The 15,645-nt window shown below is 39.6% G+C and overlaps 1 non-coding gene across 1 annotated transcript; it reads right to left on the bottom strand.

The window, feature by feature from the left end:
- Nucleotides 1-783: 783 nt before the first annotated feature.
- Snora67 (small nucleolar RNA, H/ACA box 67) lies at nt 784-923 on the bottom strand. The gene has a single exon (XR_015655748.1). It is a non-coding gene; the product is annotated as a small nucleolar RNA SNORA67 (small nucleolar RNA).
- Between the last annotated feature and the right edge of the window lie 14,722 nt (nt 924-15,645).

The following is a 15,645-nucleotide window of genomic DNA, read 5'->3' as shown; positions in this document are numbered from 1 at the left end:
TATGCTGCCCTATTGCTTGGACTTCCGAATTTTTCTAGCGAGCACTGAGCACAGATCGCTCACAGATGATTTGCATACTGAATGATGATCTCTCAAAAATAATTCGAAGAACACTGAAGATTGAGACATATGTCTGTTATAGAACTTAAGCCTACTACATCATATGTGTTTGCTATTTGTGTGTGTGGAAACAACAAAGGCAGTGATACCATTTTACTTCTAGGCCCACTCACTTCCTGTTGTAAACAGTTTTCCAAACAATCTCCATCTCCTGCTAATCATATAAGTAGTGGTTCATTTGTGTGGTACTTCTGGAAATTCCAAATCTATGTGACCAGTGCCACATGATTATTGAAAACATGTCACTTTCTAGATTAAGTTTCTAAAGTCAAAAGTTGTATGGCTCTCCCTGGTAGAGACTGCCACCTACAAACTACAAAAAGCCCCAGAGAGCTAGGAGGCTGGTCTAGTCTCAGTGGCAGCAAGCAGCCGCCACAACTGGACCACGATTACAGCCTCAGGCTGGAATTTCAAACAGAACCATGTGACTCTGGCACTGCAGAAACTTAGAAATGTTTCGATATCATAAATACTTGCTTTATACTGTCAATTCTGTAATGATTGGATTTGATCACTAGATAACTAATGTAGACATTTTCTCTTGAGCCCCGTACAATTTATCCTATAACTCTTTTTTTTGTAAATTTTATTTATTTTTTATTATTATTATATTATTATTATTATTATTATTATTATTATTATTATTATTATTATTATTATTATATATGTGGGCAGCCAAAGGAAGGCAAAGGAAACAAGTATTCCCTGTTCACCAGAGACCTTGGGCATGCCTGGCTTTCTTCCAAGTTGCTACGTCCCTGAAAAGGGCACACAGTCAGCCCTTTATCCTATAACTCTTACAATATGTAATTATTATTTCATGCCCATGATCCAAACTTATCATTAAGCTGGTTAGTTACAGAATCTCTCTCTCTCTCTCTCTCTCTCTCTCTCTCTCTCTCTCTCTCTCTCTCACACACACACACACACACACACACACACACACACACACACACACCCATGCCGTTAGCCTTTTTTATTTTGTCTTTACAACTACTGTGGGAAGCAATTTGTTCTGTAAATGAAGAAGTGGAATCACACAGGGAAAGTATTGCTTTGGGTTCCGTCACTGAGAAGTGAAAGTAGACAGGATCTCCCATTCCTACTCCGGAAGTTATCTCCAACCGACCACTGCTTGCAAAGGGAAACTTAGTTTTTTTCAAGAGTCTCTCTGTATACAAACATACTTAAGGGTAGGCCTCGTGCCAAGCAGGCTAGCTGCTCCTTGCATGACTACTTAGATGGCATCTTATTTATATGTAAAATATGAAAATATGCTTTCAAAGAAGTTGAGAGTCGAGCGATGCTCATCATTGGCAGAGAGGAAGGTAGAGAGACATTAGTCAATGGGTACTAAGAAATGAGAGTAAGACATTCTGGTACACTACTACCTACAAAAAGCCTATAGATAGCAATAACTTACCACACATTTACAAAAGGTAGATGCTTGAAGAATTTGAATGACTGTAAGAAAGTAGATAATTTAAATGTACAAAAACAAATGAGGGGTTGGGAATTTAGCTCAGTGGTAGAGTGCTTGCCTAGCAAGCACAAGGCCCTGGGTTCAGTCCCCAGCTCCGAAAAAAAAATTAAATAAATAAATAAATAAATAAATAAATAAATAAATAAATAAATAAATAAATAAATAAATAAATAAATGGCTCAGTAAGCCAGGTGTGAAAGTATGTGCCTATAGTATCCATGATCTGGGAAGCTGAGGCTGATGGATTACACTTCAAGAACAGCTAGACAACACAGGGAGTTATCACATCCCCAAAGAAAAATATCAATTAAGAAAAGATTCAGGATAATATATAGCAAATTCAAAAAAATCTCACTGTGGCAAATATTTGTTGTAAGAGCATGCATCCAAGCTAATATATTTGCATAAAATGGAGAAAGAATGGAGAAGTCGTGGATATCATGCACAGAATTCTACTAAGGACAGGATTCATTGTTTTACTGAACATCCGAACATCAAATTCCCAAAACAAAAAGGTAAAAGCCTCTGTGGCAAAGGAATGCCTATGTGTTTCTTTTCTCTGGGTCAATGACTTGGAAGTGGTAGTCTCATGAACTACTTTAGATGAAAAACCAACAAAATGAAACAAAATAATGTCAAAGTTTATTCACATAAGAAACCCAAATATTTTTATTGGTACTCTATATTCCCCTTCTCCTTTTGGTCATCAAAATAGGTTGTATTCTCCAAGTTCTTGCAGTTAAGTAGAGGCATAAGAACGGGCTTTAGCCACTGGAATGTAGGATTCATGAGACACAGATCACTGCCTTAAAAATTCCTATGTGAGGTCCTCCATGCCCTCTGCCTAATACAGAACTTAAGTGATGGTACAATATTGCCAGATTCAATCACTACCTAAACTGGAAACATCACTTTAACATCACTTCTGATAATACTGTATCAAGGGAGCTGGGGATTTAGCTCAATGGTAGAGCGCTTACCTAGGAAGCGCAAGGCCCTGGGTTTGGTCCCCAGCTCCGAAAAAAAAGAACCAAAAAAAAAAAAAATACTGTATCAAGATACTGATAGGATTGTTGTAAATATTAGCATGTTCTCACTAATGTAAGCAATTATAGCTAAACCAAAACTTTTTGACATTTAAAAGGTTAGCTGATAGCTCTTAGAAATGAATATTTGGCGGTTTCTAGCTGGTGCGCGAACCTTGCTAATCCAGGCCCACAGCTCCCTGCTTCCAAACCCCGTGGGAGAGAGAGCTCATCGCCTAGACAGGTGGGCACTCCTGAGACTGCAGGGCAGGAGAGACCGCCACTCCTTCCCACCTTTGCCCACATCCCTGGCCCAAGAGGAAAGTGTATAGGGCCTCTGGGAACAGGAAGATAGGGCACTCAAGCTGCAGGAACCCTTTGGTCCAGACTGTGCCCGGATCTGAAGGGACCCTGCGCCCAAATCCTGTGGGAGGGAGAGCTAGACCTTCAGAGGAGCAGACATGCCTGGGAAACCAGAGGAGGCTACACTCTGCCCACACCTAGCACCATCAGGGACCCCTGCACACAGGGACCCAGAAGTAGAGGCAGGCCCTTCTGGTTGCTGTCCTCATGGAAAGCTGAAACCCCTTGAAAGTCCTTGGTCCTGCCAAGGTTAGACACCCAGTGAATGGGATTCTTGTGGGGAGGGCGATAGTGGGGGGAGGATTGAGAGGGGAAAACCCATATAGAATGGGAGGGGGAGGGGCTAGGGGGATGTTGGCATGGAAACCAGGAAAGGGAATAACAATTGAAATATAAATAAGAAATACCCAATTTACTAAAGATGGAAAAATATATACTTGAAATAAAAATAGATGTTTTCTTTTGTATTCTGTAACCTGAACATATGATAAGGCTTTTCCTCTCTCAAGCACTAAGCTTGAAGATAACTGGATACTATGGAAAATCAGGGCCCATTCAAGAGTAAAAGGAGCATACATATACTCCCATATCTTTAGAGATATTTGGCCTCTGAACAAATATGTTCACACCTACCTTGAACTTCCTCCTAACATTGTGAAATATTAGTTCCCTCATAATGTGACATGACCCAGGCAATATGCTTGATGCAATAATGTAAGTACTTTCTATCAGAACCCTTACCACCCTAGGCAACTTCTAGAACATTCTCTAATGTCTGAAAATACATCCAGTTCCTCCTTGGACCCTCTTTTCAATTCTTGATATATTCACCTACAGTAAATGAATAAATTAGGCTTAGCCACATTTCATTAACCACTACAATTTCTCCGGCATGTGGTAGATGGATACCACTAATCATATTTTTGCTAAATGAATAAGGAGACGTAGGAAGTTAGAAAGATAGGGAGAGGAAGGATTCTGATTTAATGAGCCTGAGATTCAGACCAGAGGTTTATATTCTTTCAAGTCCTCAGGTGGCTTAAATGTTTAGGCAATGCTGCGGACCAATTATTGACAGCTTTAATATGCAAAATGTAGCATAACCATCAGCTGGAAGAGAAATGGAGACTCTTGGACTCCATGTTAAACTTTCCTTAGTCTCTGCATTTCCATACTCTCTAATGGAGTATGTAGAAGATGTGTAAGAGCAATAAAATGTAAGATGTTCTAAAAGTTGCAATCATATCAGATGATACTCATTTGCTCTCCAAATTTCTGAAGAAAAACTCAATGGGGGAGAACATCTCAGAATACTAGAAAGGGGAAAGGGCAGAAATACCAAAAGATCTGCTCAGGAAAGCCCATGCATTTGAATATCAACAGGGTACTAGGTCCAATGTGAGATTCTCTTGAGGGGAGGGTTAGTTGTAGGTTCCTAGCAACCTCATAAAATAGAATTATCATCTCCATAGTACAGATGCTACTAACCACTACAGAAATTATGAAATTTAGCTATAGTTAAACAATTATCCTTGACACTAAGTGGAGTAGCCTACATACTGGGCTGGTTGATTGTGAAACTGGGATATGCTGCTACTTGGGACCTACCAACTTACCCAAATTCCCTCCTACCATCCAGATGTCAGGACTGTTTGCCAGTGAAAGGCATCTGAAGATGGAGATGGGAGCTTGTTTGTCAGAACTGCATCACTCCATGAGGAGACATACATATCACTGAATTCAACTTGCTTTAAAGGAAACCTATGTGTCTGGGAGGGAGGGATATCAAAAGCAGGACAAAGGATAAAGGATACTGGTGACAAAGACAAAGACTCTGTGTGACTGGTCCATGATGAAAGACATTTAGAAATCCCCACTAATACATTAGCATGGTAGGAAAAAAGTAAAGTGCCACTACAACCTAACCAGAAGACAGAAAATTTAAAACCAGGAGTGATGACACATGTCTCAACACTTTGAGGTAGAATCAGGAGAATCAGAAAGTCAAGGTCATCTTTACCTACAGTTTGATGCCAGCCAGGGCTATGGAAGCAGAAGACCTTGTAAGAAACATTTTGTTATGATGAGCTACTGGTGAAATGGGGAGCTGTGATTTTCTAGCATTGGAAACCTTGTCTTTTCTAAGTTGGGATATGTGCAGCCGCCTGCAAATTGCAAATATTTGACATTAATCATGGGTTACAATGTCAGCTGGAGGCAAGCTGTTTAATTGAACAGTATGTGGATTGAGAAATGATGCTTTGGTGTAGTACAGATACCTGACTTTAAAGGTGCTCACAACTGCATAAATTGATTGCCAAACAAAAATAACATAAAAACACGGCGAGGCCTTAGGTGCTTGAGGGAATTCACACAGTAATTGATGCATTTTTTTTCTCTTGGATTGTCTTGAAATATTGCCCGTGTTTCCAGAGGAAAACAGGGGATATGACATTGGTGGCTTTGACTGTGTCTTCACTGGGTACACGCCACTGTAAAAGAATTATCGGCTTTCATTGCACAGATCAGGACTGGGTTTAGATAATTAATGATAATTAGCATGTCTACTCTTTGGCTCTCCCTACTATCTTTGAACCCTTAAAAGTTTATATTCAAGACAACCAAAGGAACCTGTAGGGTGATTGTGTGTAAAGCTCTGTCACAGCCGAGCTCTAAACATTATAAATTAGAGATAAAATCAGAACTATGTAGTATCCTGGGGATTAGTCACGATTATCTGGGCTAGATTGGAAAGTTGTAAAAAAAATAAAAATAAAAAAAAACTGAATCCCCAAAACTACATTGGCTTCTTCTAAAACATGTCACAGAGCACACAAAATGATATAAGGAATATATACTTGTGAAACAATCTCAATTGTTTCTGTGTCCCCAGCTACAGATTCAGCTCAAGGGGAATGAGCAATTATTCAGAGCTAAAATGTTCTGAGGTATCTTCTCCCCAACCACTTCCTGAGGGATCACATTATTATTATTACGTGGAATTGGTTTGTCTTGTCATACTGGCCTCCATATGAAAAGGTTAAAGTGGGTACTTCACATATTTGTAGGCCCTGGTCTATAAGCTTGCATCAATATACAGATATTAAAGAGAAGTATGTACTCTACCAGAGAAATATGATTCAACTGCTTGTTCACAAAGACTGTGCCTCTCACATCCCCAGTGCCTCCCTCTGTACACAAGAGTCAAGTATAAAACCTGGCACTGCTGATTTCAGGATTCCCAGCATTCCTACCACAAAACTGACTTTCATTTTCATGCAACGTGCAAACCATAAAGATGAATTTAATCATATTTTTTATTTGTAATTCTATCAGTTAAAGCATGCTCAGGTGTCTGGGATCGTTCTTCGGTTTCTAGAGACTAATTTCCATTAATCTTGCGCAATCCCTTCCCAGTTCTGAAATTCTTTCAATGTGCCCTCTGGAATTCTAATTCTATCATTAACTGACTTCTCTATACCCTCAAGTCCTTCTTTGCTATGTTCACTAGCTGGCTATAAATAATAACTGCATTTGCTCTAAAGACATACTCCCAGCACAGACCCCTCAAGTGGGGCTTCTTCTCCTCCTCAGAACTCCCGATTCTTGGTTTTGAAGTGAGTGAGTAATGGGTCATCTTTTCCACACATTCTGCATCCAGACCTTCCCAACTCTCATTGGTACATACCCCAGTCTCAGTTTTACATCTTATTTGATCTTTCAATGAACCCCAGAATGTCCCTGTCACCCACACCTCCCAATCTGTCACTCATTCTCCATTTCAAAAAATTAATGCCACTACTTTCAAGACTGCTGTTTCAGTTCTCAGTAGTCTGCGTGTCCACAGAGCTGTCCCAACACTGGGATCGCTCAGTTCTTAGAATCTTTCAATTCTCATTAGTGGTCTTTTCATCCCACTATATCCCATAGACTAATATGTAACTTTTAAGTTGCTTATTCCAAATGTTAAAGCTTTATTACACCAAACAGAATTCCAAGAAATCTTTTCTTTAACTCTTAATAATGTGGAAACTTATGGCATATAGATACTCCCACTTTTTCCCTCTTTCTCACCTCTTCCATGACCTCTATACACCCTTACCTGGTGTGTTCATCATGATCAAATATTAAAACCCCTCTATTACACTCTCCCCTATATCTCCTCTAGATTTTCCATTACTAGAGCAGCCTGCTTTCTTTCACAGCAGGGTATGTGTGTAAACATTCTGTCCTCTCCCCAGTGCTAGATATTCAGAACCTCCACCTGAATCTAAGGTGAGCGTCCTGCAGGCTTTCATTTTCATCTGATCTCAACTATTTGTACTTGTACCCATCAAATGTAAGCACTCAAAGGTTTCCCAGTAAATGGAAACAAAACCCATCTCTACACAAGATTATCCCTGTGACCTCATGCCTGGAAATCCTCCTTATTCTCTTTGCTTTAGCTCCACTACCCACTTTTCTGTTGATTAATCATTTTCTTCCATTAATTAATTTATTCATTCATTTTACATCCCCATCACTGCCCTGTTCTGGTCACCCCTCATGCAATACCTCCTGCTACCCCGTCTCCTTCTTCTCTGATAGGAATTCCCCTACCCTGGTGTATCAAGTCTCTGCAGGGTTCGGTGCTCCTCTCCCCCTGAGGACAGACAAGGCAGCCCAGTCTGTTCTTTACTCTTGTCTATCATGCTAACTCTGAGCCTCTGCCCTCAGACATGTCCACCCAGATCTTTTTCTTTTTGATGTCATCCCATCTTCTATTATATCTTTATTAAAACTTCTAAGGTCTTATGCTAACTGATTAAAATTAATGTTGTACGCTGGGGCTGGATAGTTGGCTCAGCAGCTAAGAGTATTTTGTTCTAGTTACAGAGGACCTGCGTTCAGTTCCTTAGCACCCGCATGGCAGCTCACAGTCATCCATAATTAATTCCAGGGGACCTGACCTGCTTCCGACTGCACAGTCACTGGAGATGTGAGTGTTGCACATACATGCATTCAGGCAAGATACTCATGCATAAAAAGTAAGTGAATCTGAAACATTTTAAATCAGTGCCGCACACATACACTCCCAATCTTCTTCCTGCTTTATGTGTAGCCATGTTGCATATTATGCATTTTAATAAGGTTTCTGTCCAAGAGTGTAATCTGCTTAAGGATGGGGGAGTTAATTGTTTATTGATAAATGATCAACATCTGTGATAAAGCTGAATAAATTGTAAGCACTTGATAAACATGCACTGAGTGAATAAACATACCTTAATAACCAAATAGACACTTGGTCTTAATGTATACATTTAAGCCATATGTTTTCCTATATAGATTCTGGTAAAAATCTGTCCTGTGATATTTGTGCAATCCCACTGCCTTTCACACCCTGTCGTCTCCTTCTTCCTTTTGTTTTGTCTTCCCTTCCCCCTTTCCTTTCTTGCCTCCTTACTTCCCCCATCTTCTTTCTTCTGACCCTCCCTTACTCACTTTTCATTCTATTTAGCATTTCTTGCTTTTGTTAAGTACAGAATCCCATAACCATGTGCCAAATGCCTTTCTGTAAGCAGACTTACCTCAGCACACAAAATAATGAAGCAGTTATGTAGGACAATCGTTATTGATTATTACAAATCAAACCCTTAACGCGGAAATACAGCTTCACAACTCGGGGATCTGGAAAGTGAGATTATCCTGATAGCAGGTGGCTCCTTTGGAGGCTCCTAAAGAATATGTCCTATGCAACTGCTGTGAACTCCTGGTTTGCTGACAATATTTGTAATCAGACTGCTATGGGACTTCATATGCACCGAGCGTTTTGTTTTGTGTATATCTGCCTTCAGACCTTTTCTTTTTTTTTTTTTTATAAACTTGAGTATTTCTTATATACATTTCGAGTGTTATTCCCTTTCCCGGTATCCGGGCAAACATCCCCCCCTCCCCTTCCTTATGGGTGTTCCAATCCCAACCCTCCCCCCCATTGCTGCCTTCCCCCCACCAGTCTAGTTCAGTGGGGGTTCAGTCTTAGCAGGACCCAGGGCTTCCCCTTCCACTGGTGCTCTTACTAGGATATTCATTGCTACCTATGAGGTCAGAGTCCAGGGTCAGTCTATGTATACTCTTTAGGTAGTGGCTTAGTCCCTGGAAGCTCTGGTTGCTTGGCATTGTTGTACATCTGGGGTCTCGAGCCCCTTCAAGCTCTTCCAGTTCTTTCTCTGATTCCTTCAACGGGGGTCCTATTCTCAGTTCAGTGGTTTGCTGCTGGCATTCGCCTCTGTATTTGCTGTATTCTGGCTGTGTCTCTCAGGAGTGATCTACATCCGGCTCCTGTCGGTCTGCACTTCTTTGCTTCATCCATCTTGTCTAATTGGGTGGCTGTATATGTATGGGCCACATGTGGGGCAGGCTCTGAATGGGTGTTCTTTCAGTCTCTGTTTTAATCTTTGCCTCTCTCTTCCCTGCCAAGGATATTCTTGTTCCCCTTTTAAAGAAGGAGTGAAGCATTCACATTTTGATAATCCATCTTGAGTTTCATGTGTTCTGTGCATCTAGGGTAATTCAAGCATTTGGGCTAATAGCCACTTATCAATGAGTGCATACCATGTATGTCTTTCTATGATTGGGTTAGCTCACTCAGGATGATATTTTCCAGTTCCAAACATTTGCCTACGAATTTCATAAAGTCGTTGTTTTTGATAGCTGAGTAATATTCCATTGTGTAGATGTACCACATTTTCTGTATCCATTCCTCTGTTGAAGGGCATCAGGGTTCTTTCCAGCTTCTGGCTATTATAAATAAGGCTGCAATGAACATAGTGGAGCACCTGTCTTTTTTATATGTTGGGGCATCTTTTGGGTATATGCCCAAGAGAGGTATAGCTGGATCCTCAGGCAGTTCAATGTCCAATTTTCTGAGGATCCTCCAGACTGATTTCCCGAATGGTTGTACCAGTATGCAATCCCACCAACCATGGAGGAGTGTTCCTCTTTCTCCACATCCTCGCCAGCATCTTCTGTCCCCTGAGTTTTTGATCTTAGCCATTCTCAATGGTGTGAGGTGAAATCTCAGGGTTGTTTTGATTTGCATTTCCCTTATGACTAAAGATGTTGAACATTTCTTTAGGTGTGTCTCAGCCATTCGGAATTCCTCAGCTGTGAATTCTTTCTTTAGCTCTGAACCCCATTTTTTAATAGGGTTATTTGTCTCCCTGCAGTCTAACTTCTTGAGTTCTTTGTATATTTTGGATATAGGGCCTCTATCTGTTGTAAGATTGGTAAAGATCTTTTCCCAATCTGTTGGTTGCCGTTTTGTCCTAACCACAGTGTCCTTTGCCTTACAGAAGCTTTGCAGTTTTATGAGATCCCATTTGTCCATTCTTGATCTTAGAGCGTAAGCCATTGGTGTTTTGTTTAGGAAATTTTTTCCAGTGCCCATGTGTTCCAGATGCTTCCCTAGTTTTTCTTCTATTAGTTTGAGTGTGTCTGGTTTGATGTGGAGGTCCTTGATCCACTTGGACTTAATCTGTGTACAGGGTGATAAGCATGGATCGATCTGCATTCTTCTACATGTTGACCTCCACTTGAACCAGCACCATTTGCTGAAAATGCTATCTTTTTTCCATTGGATGGTTTTGGCTCCTTTGTCAAAAATCAAGTGACCATAGGTGTGTGGGTTCATTTCTGGGTCTTCAATTCTATTCCATTGGTCTATCTGTCTGTCTCTGTACCAATACCATGCAGTTTTTATCACTATTGCTCTGTAATACTGCTTGAGTTCAGGGATAGTGATTCCCCCTGAAGTCCTTTTATTGTTGAGGATAGCTTTAGCTATCCTGGGTTTTTTTGTTATTCCAGATGAATTTGCAAATTGTTCTATCTAACTCTTTGAAGAATTGGATTGGTATTTTGATGGGGATTGCATTGAATCTGTAGATTGCTTTTGGTAAAATGGCCATTTTTACTATATTAATCCTGCCAATCCATGAGCATGGGAGATCTTTCTATCTTCTGAGGTATTCTTCAATTTCTTTCCTCAGTGTCTTGAAGTTCTTATTGTACAGATCTTTTACTTGCTTGGTTAAAGTCACACCGAGGTACTTTATATTATTTGGGTCTATTATGAAGGGTGTCGTTTCCCTAATTTCTTTCTCGGCTTGTTTCTCTTTTGTATAGAGGAAGGCAACTGATTTATTTGAGTTAATTTTATACCCAGCCACTTTGCTGAAGTTGTTTATCAGCTTTAGTAGTTCTCTGGTGGAACTTTTGGGATCACTTAAATATACTGTCATATCATCTGCAAATAGTGATATTTTGACTTCTTCTTTTCCGATCTGTATCCCCTTGACCTCCTTTTGTTGTCTGATTGCTCTGGCTAGAACTTCAAGAACTATATTGAATAAGTAAGGAGAGAGTGGGCAGCCTTGTCTAGTCCCTGATTTTAGTGGGATTGCTTCAAGTTTCTCTCCATTTAGTTTAATGTTAGCAACTGGATTGCTGTATATGGCTTTTACTATGTTCAGTTATAGGCCTTGAATTCCTATTCTTTCCAGGACTTTTATCATGAAGGGGTGTTGAATTTTGTCAAATGCTTTCTCAGCATCTAATGAAATGATCATGTGGTTTTGTTCTTTCAGTTTGTTTATATAATGGATCACGTTGATGGTTTTCCGTATATTAAACCATCCCTGCATGCCTGGGATGAAGCCTACTTGGTCATGGTGGATGATTGTTTTGATGTGCTCTTGGATTCGTTTTGCCAGAATTTTGTTGAGTATTTTTGCGTCGATATTCATAAGGGAAATTGGTCTGAAGTTCTCTTTCTTTCTTGGGTCTTTGTGTGGTTTAGGTATAAGAGTAATTGTGGCTTCGTAGAAGGAATTCGGTAGTGATCCATCTGTTTCAATTTTGTGAAATAGTTTGGATAATATTGGTATGAGGTCTTCTATGAAGGTTTGATAGAATTCTGCACTAAACCCGTCTGGACCTGGGCTCTTTTTGGTTGGGAGACCTTTAATGACTGCTTCTATTTCCTTAGGAGTTATGGGGTTGTTTAACTGGTTTATCTGTTCCTGATTTAACTTCGGTACCTGGTATCTGTCTAGGAAATTGTCCATTTCCTGCAGATTTTCAAGTTTTGTTTAATATAGGCTTTTCTAGTAGGATCTGCTGATTTTTTGATTTTCCTCTGATTCTGTAGTTATGTCTCCCTTTTCATTTCTGATTTTGTTAATTTGGACGCACTCTCTGTGTCCTCTCGTTAGTCTGGCTAAGAGTTTATCTATCTTGTTGATTTTCTCAAAGAACCAACTTTTGGTTCTGTTGATTCTTTCTATGGTCCTTTTTGTTTCTACTTGGTTGATTTCAGCTCTGAGTTTGATTATTTCCTGCCTTCTACTCCTCCTGGGTGTATTTGCTTCTTTTTGTTCTAGAGCTTTTAGGTGTGCTGTCAAGCTGCTGACATATGCTCTTTCCTCTTTCTTTCTGCAGGCACTCAGCGCTATGAGTTTTCCTCTTAGCACAGCTTTCATTGTGTCCGATAAGTTTGGGTATGTTGTACCTTCATTTTCATTAAATTCTAAAAAGTTTTTAATTTCTTTCTTTATTTCTTCCTTAACCAGGTTATCATTGAGTAGAGCATTGTTCAATTTCCACGTATATGTGGGCATTCTTCCCTTATTGTTATTGAAGACCAGTTTTAGGCCGTGGTGGTCCGATAGCACGCATGGGATTGTTTCTATCTTTCTGTACCTGTCGAGGCCCGTTTTTTGACCAATTATATGGTCAATTTTGGAGAAAGTACCATGAGGAGCTGAGAAGAAGGTATATCCTTTTGCTTTAGGATAGAATGTTCTATAAATATCCGTTAAGTCCATTTGGCTCATGACTTCTCTTAGTCTGTCTACATCTCTGTTTAATTTCTGTTTCCATGATCTGTCCATTGATGAGAGTGGGGTGTTGAAATCTCCCACTATTATTGTGTGAGGTGCAATGTGTGTTTTGAGCTTTAGTAAGGTTTCTTTTACGTATGTAGGTGCCCTTGTATTTGGGGCATAGATACTTAGGATTGAGAGTTCATCTTGGTGGATTTTTCCTTTGATGAATATGAAGTGTCCTTCCTTATCTTTTTTGATGACTTTTAGTTGAAAATTGATTTTATTTGATATTAGAATGGCTACTCCAGCTTGCTTCTTCTGACTATTTGCTTGGAAAATTGTTTTCCAGCCTTTCACTCTGAGGTAATGTCTGTCTTCGTCTCTGAGGTGTGTTTCCTGTAGGCAGCAGAATGCAGGGTCCTCGTTGCGTATCCAGTTTGTTAATCTATGTCTTTTTATTGGGGAGTTGAGGCCATTGATGTTGAGAGATATTAAGGAATAGTGATTATTGCTTCCCGTTATATTCATATTTGGATGTGAGGTTATGTTTGTGTGCTTTCATTCTCTTTGTTTTGTTGCCAAGACGATTAGTTTCTTGCTTCTTCTAGGGTATAGCTTGCTTCCTTATGTTGGGCTTTACCATTTATTATCCTTTGTAGTGCTGGATTTGTAGAAAGATATTGTGTAAATTTGGTTTTGTCATGGAATATCTTGGTTTCTCCATCTATGTTAATTGAGAGTTTTGCAGGTCGCCACAGCCTTATCTCCCAATAAGGGGATGTTCTAAAGTACTCAGGATTAGGACTTCAAAATCTGAGTATCAGAAAAATGGAATTCAACGCACACCAGGCTTATATCCCTGATGTGGAAGTGAAAGCAACCAAAGGCAGCTAGGATTTAATGATCCCAAAGGTCTCAGATAGAGCAAGAAACAGAACAGCAAAAGGCCTCCCTGAGTTTAGATTCCCTCCCACCCCAAAACCTCATGCCATTTTCTCTCTTGCAAACACAAACTTCAATGCAGGTAATTAAGATATATAATAATTAGCAAGAAATTCAGGTCAAGATAGTACAGTTTCGTGGATTCGCTTCAAAATTAATTCATTATAGTGGAAGCAGTTCAGATACAGAAAAATGATTAGAATATTTTAATCTAATTTAACACAGTTCCCAGAGAAGTCTTGAGAGACAAAGCAACAGATGTTGGCCTGACCAGGCTGATGGAAGGGGAGCACCCAGGGGAGACCCTAGAGTGATGGGTAGTGAGCAGCTCATTTTGTCCAAAGGAACAGACTTTAATGTCTCCTAACAAATCCAAATATAGAAATGACTTCTTTCAAAGCCGAAAGCATGTAACAGCTGCCACTGCCTATAAAGTCATAGAGGAATCAGTTCTTATGGCTAGAAAGGTTTTTTGTTTTGTTTGTTTGTTTTTTTGTTTTTTGTTTTTGCAGAAGCTAACTAAACAACACTGAAATTAAAATGATGTTCATATACACTGAACAGATTTCTGTACTAGAGAATTATAAGTTATCGTTCTTTACGGATTGATAATAATACATTTGCTTTTACTGAGCTAACATTAATGACATGCTCATCATGTTCTAACTTTTTTTAACCTTGCATATGAGACATTTTCAGATGAGGGCAGAGTTTATGATTTTAATCTTCTCAGAATCAAATATGAAACTCAAAAATACTTTCCATCAGTTAAATGTATTCTTAAGAGAGTTTCAGAAAAAATATGTAAGAGCCTTCATTGTCTTTAGGCTAGAAATACCAAGAAATATGTACAACATGATCATTTAAAGAAAATCATTAAGAGATACTTTACTAGAGACAGACATATAGAGAGATGCAGAAACAGAGAAACACAGAAAGAAAGACAGACAGAGGCAGGAAGACAGAGAGACAGAGAGGCAGAGACAAAGAGGTAGAGAAAAACAGAGACAAAGACAGAAATGATGGAGAGACAGAAACAGCAAGACAAAGAAAGAAATGATAGAACCACAGAGGACAAGATGATAGAGAGGAAGAGAGACAGAGACAGAGGGAGACAGGGACAAAGAGGCAAAGACAACAGAGAGACAGAGGAGAATTTCAGGACTCAGGCTGAGAAAAAGCAAAAGCTTACTGGCAAGGGATCAATACTGACAGAAAGCTCAATAAACAATTGCAGGCACTGATCTTTATGCTAGAATGTATTCTTTGAAACTATGGAAAATCCCAACAGTTGAAAAGAAAAATAAAATGTTCATATTTTAACTGGAAAAAATCATTATGCTAACATTGATACAGATAATTAATTCAGGACAAATGAGAAAATACCCAAGGAAATAAAAATCAGCTTGGTCCATTCTACAATATATTCGTGGTGAGGCTCCTAGTTAAAATGTAACTTCTTGGGGCTGGGGATTTAGCTCAGTGGTAGAGCGCTTACCTAGGAAGCGCAAGGCCCTGGGTTCGGTCCCCAGCTCCGGGGGAAAAAAAAGAACCAAAAAAAAAAATTAAAATGTAACTTCTTACCTGAGGATCAGGCTCGCAGCCCAGGCTATCTTGAAAACTGATACAAGAGAAACACTTGGGCTCCAAACTCAAATGCTTCCTGGCAAAAGTGTGAGACCAAGAGTGTAAGGACAGGGAGAAAGTATAAAGGCGTAAAATGGGAAGATCCGAGACTTTATTTGAGAGGATCAACAAGACTCAGGGACGATAAATTAAGTGATGGTTCCCACTGCTGTGGTAAGAGCTTCATTGGAGGTTTGTTGATTCAAAGACTCCTGTACCGTAT

Source organism: Rattus norvegicus, chromosome 1, assembly GCF_021556685.1.
Source record: "Rattus norvegicus strain SHRSP/BbbUtx chromosome 1, alternate assembly SHRSP_T2T, whole genome shotgun sequence".
NCBI classification, from domain to species: Eukaryota; Metazoa; Chordata; class Mammalia; order Rodentia; family Muridae; genus Rattus; species Rattus norvegicus.
This window is presented reverse-complemented; position numbering and strand designations above follow the sequence as displayed.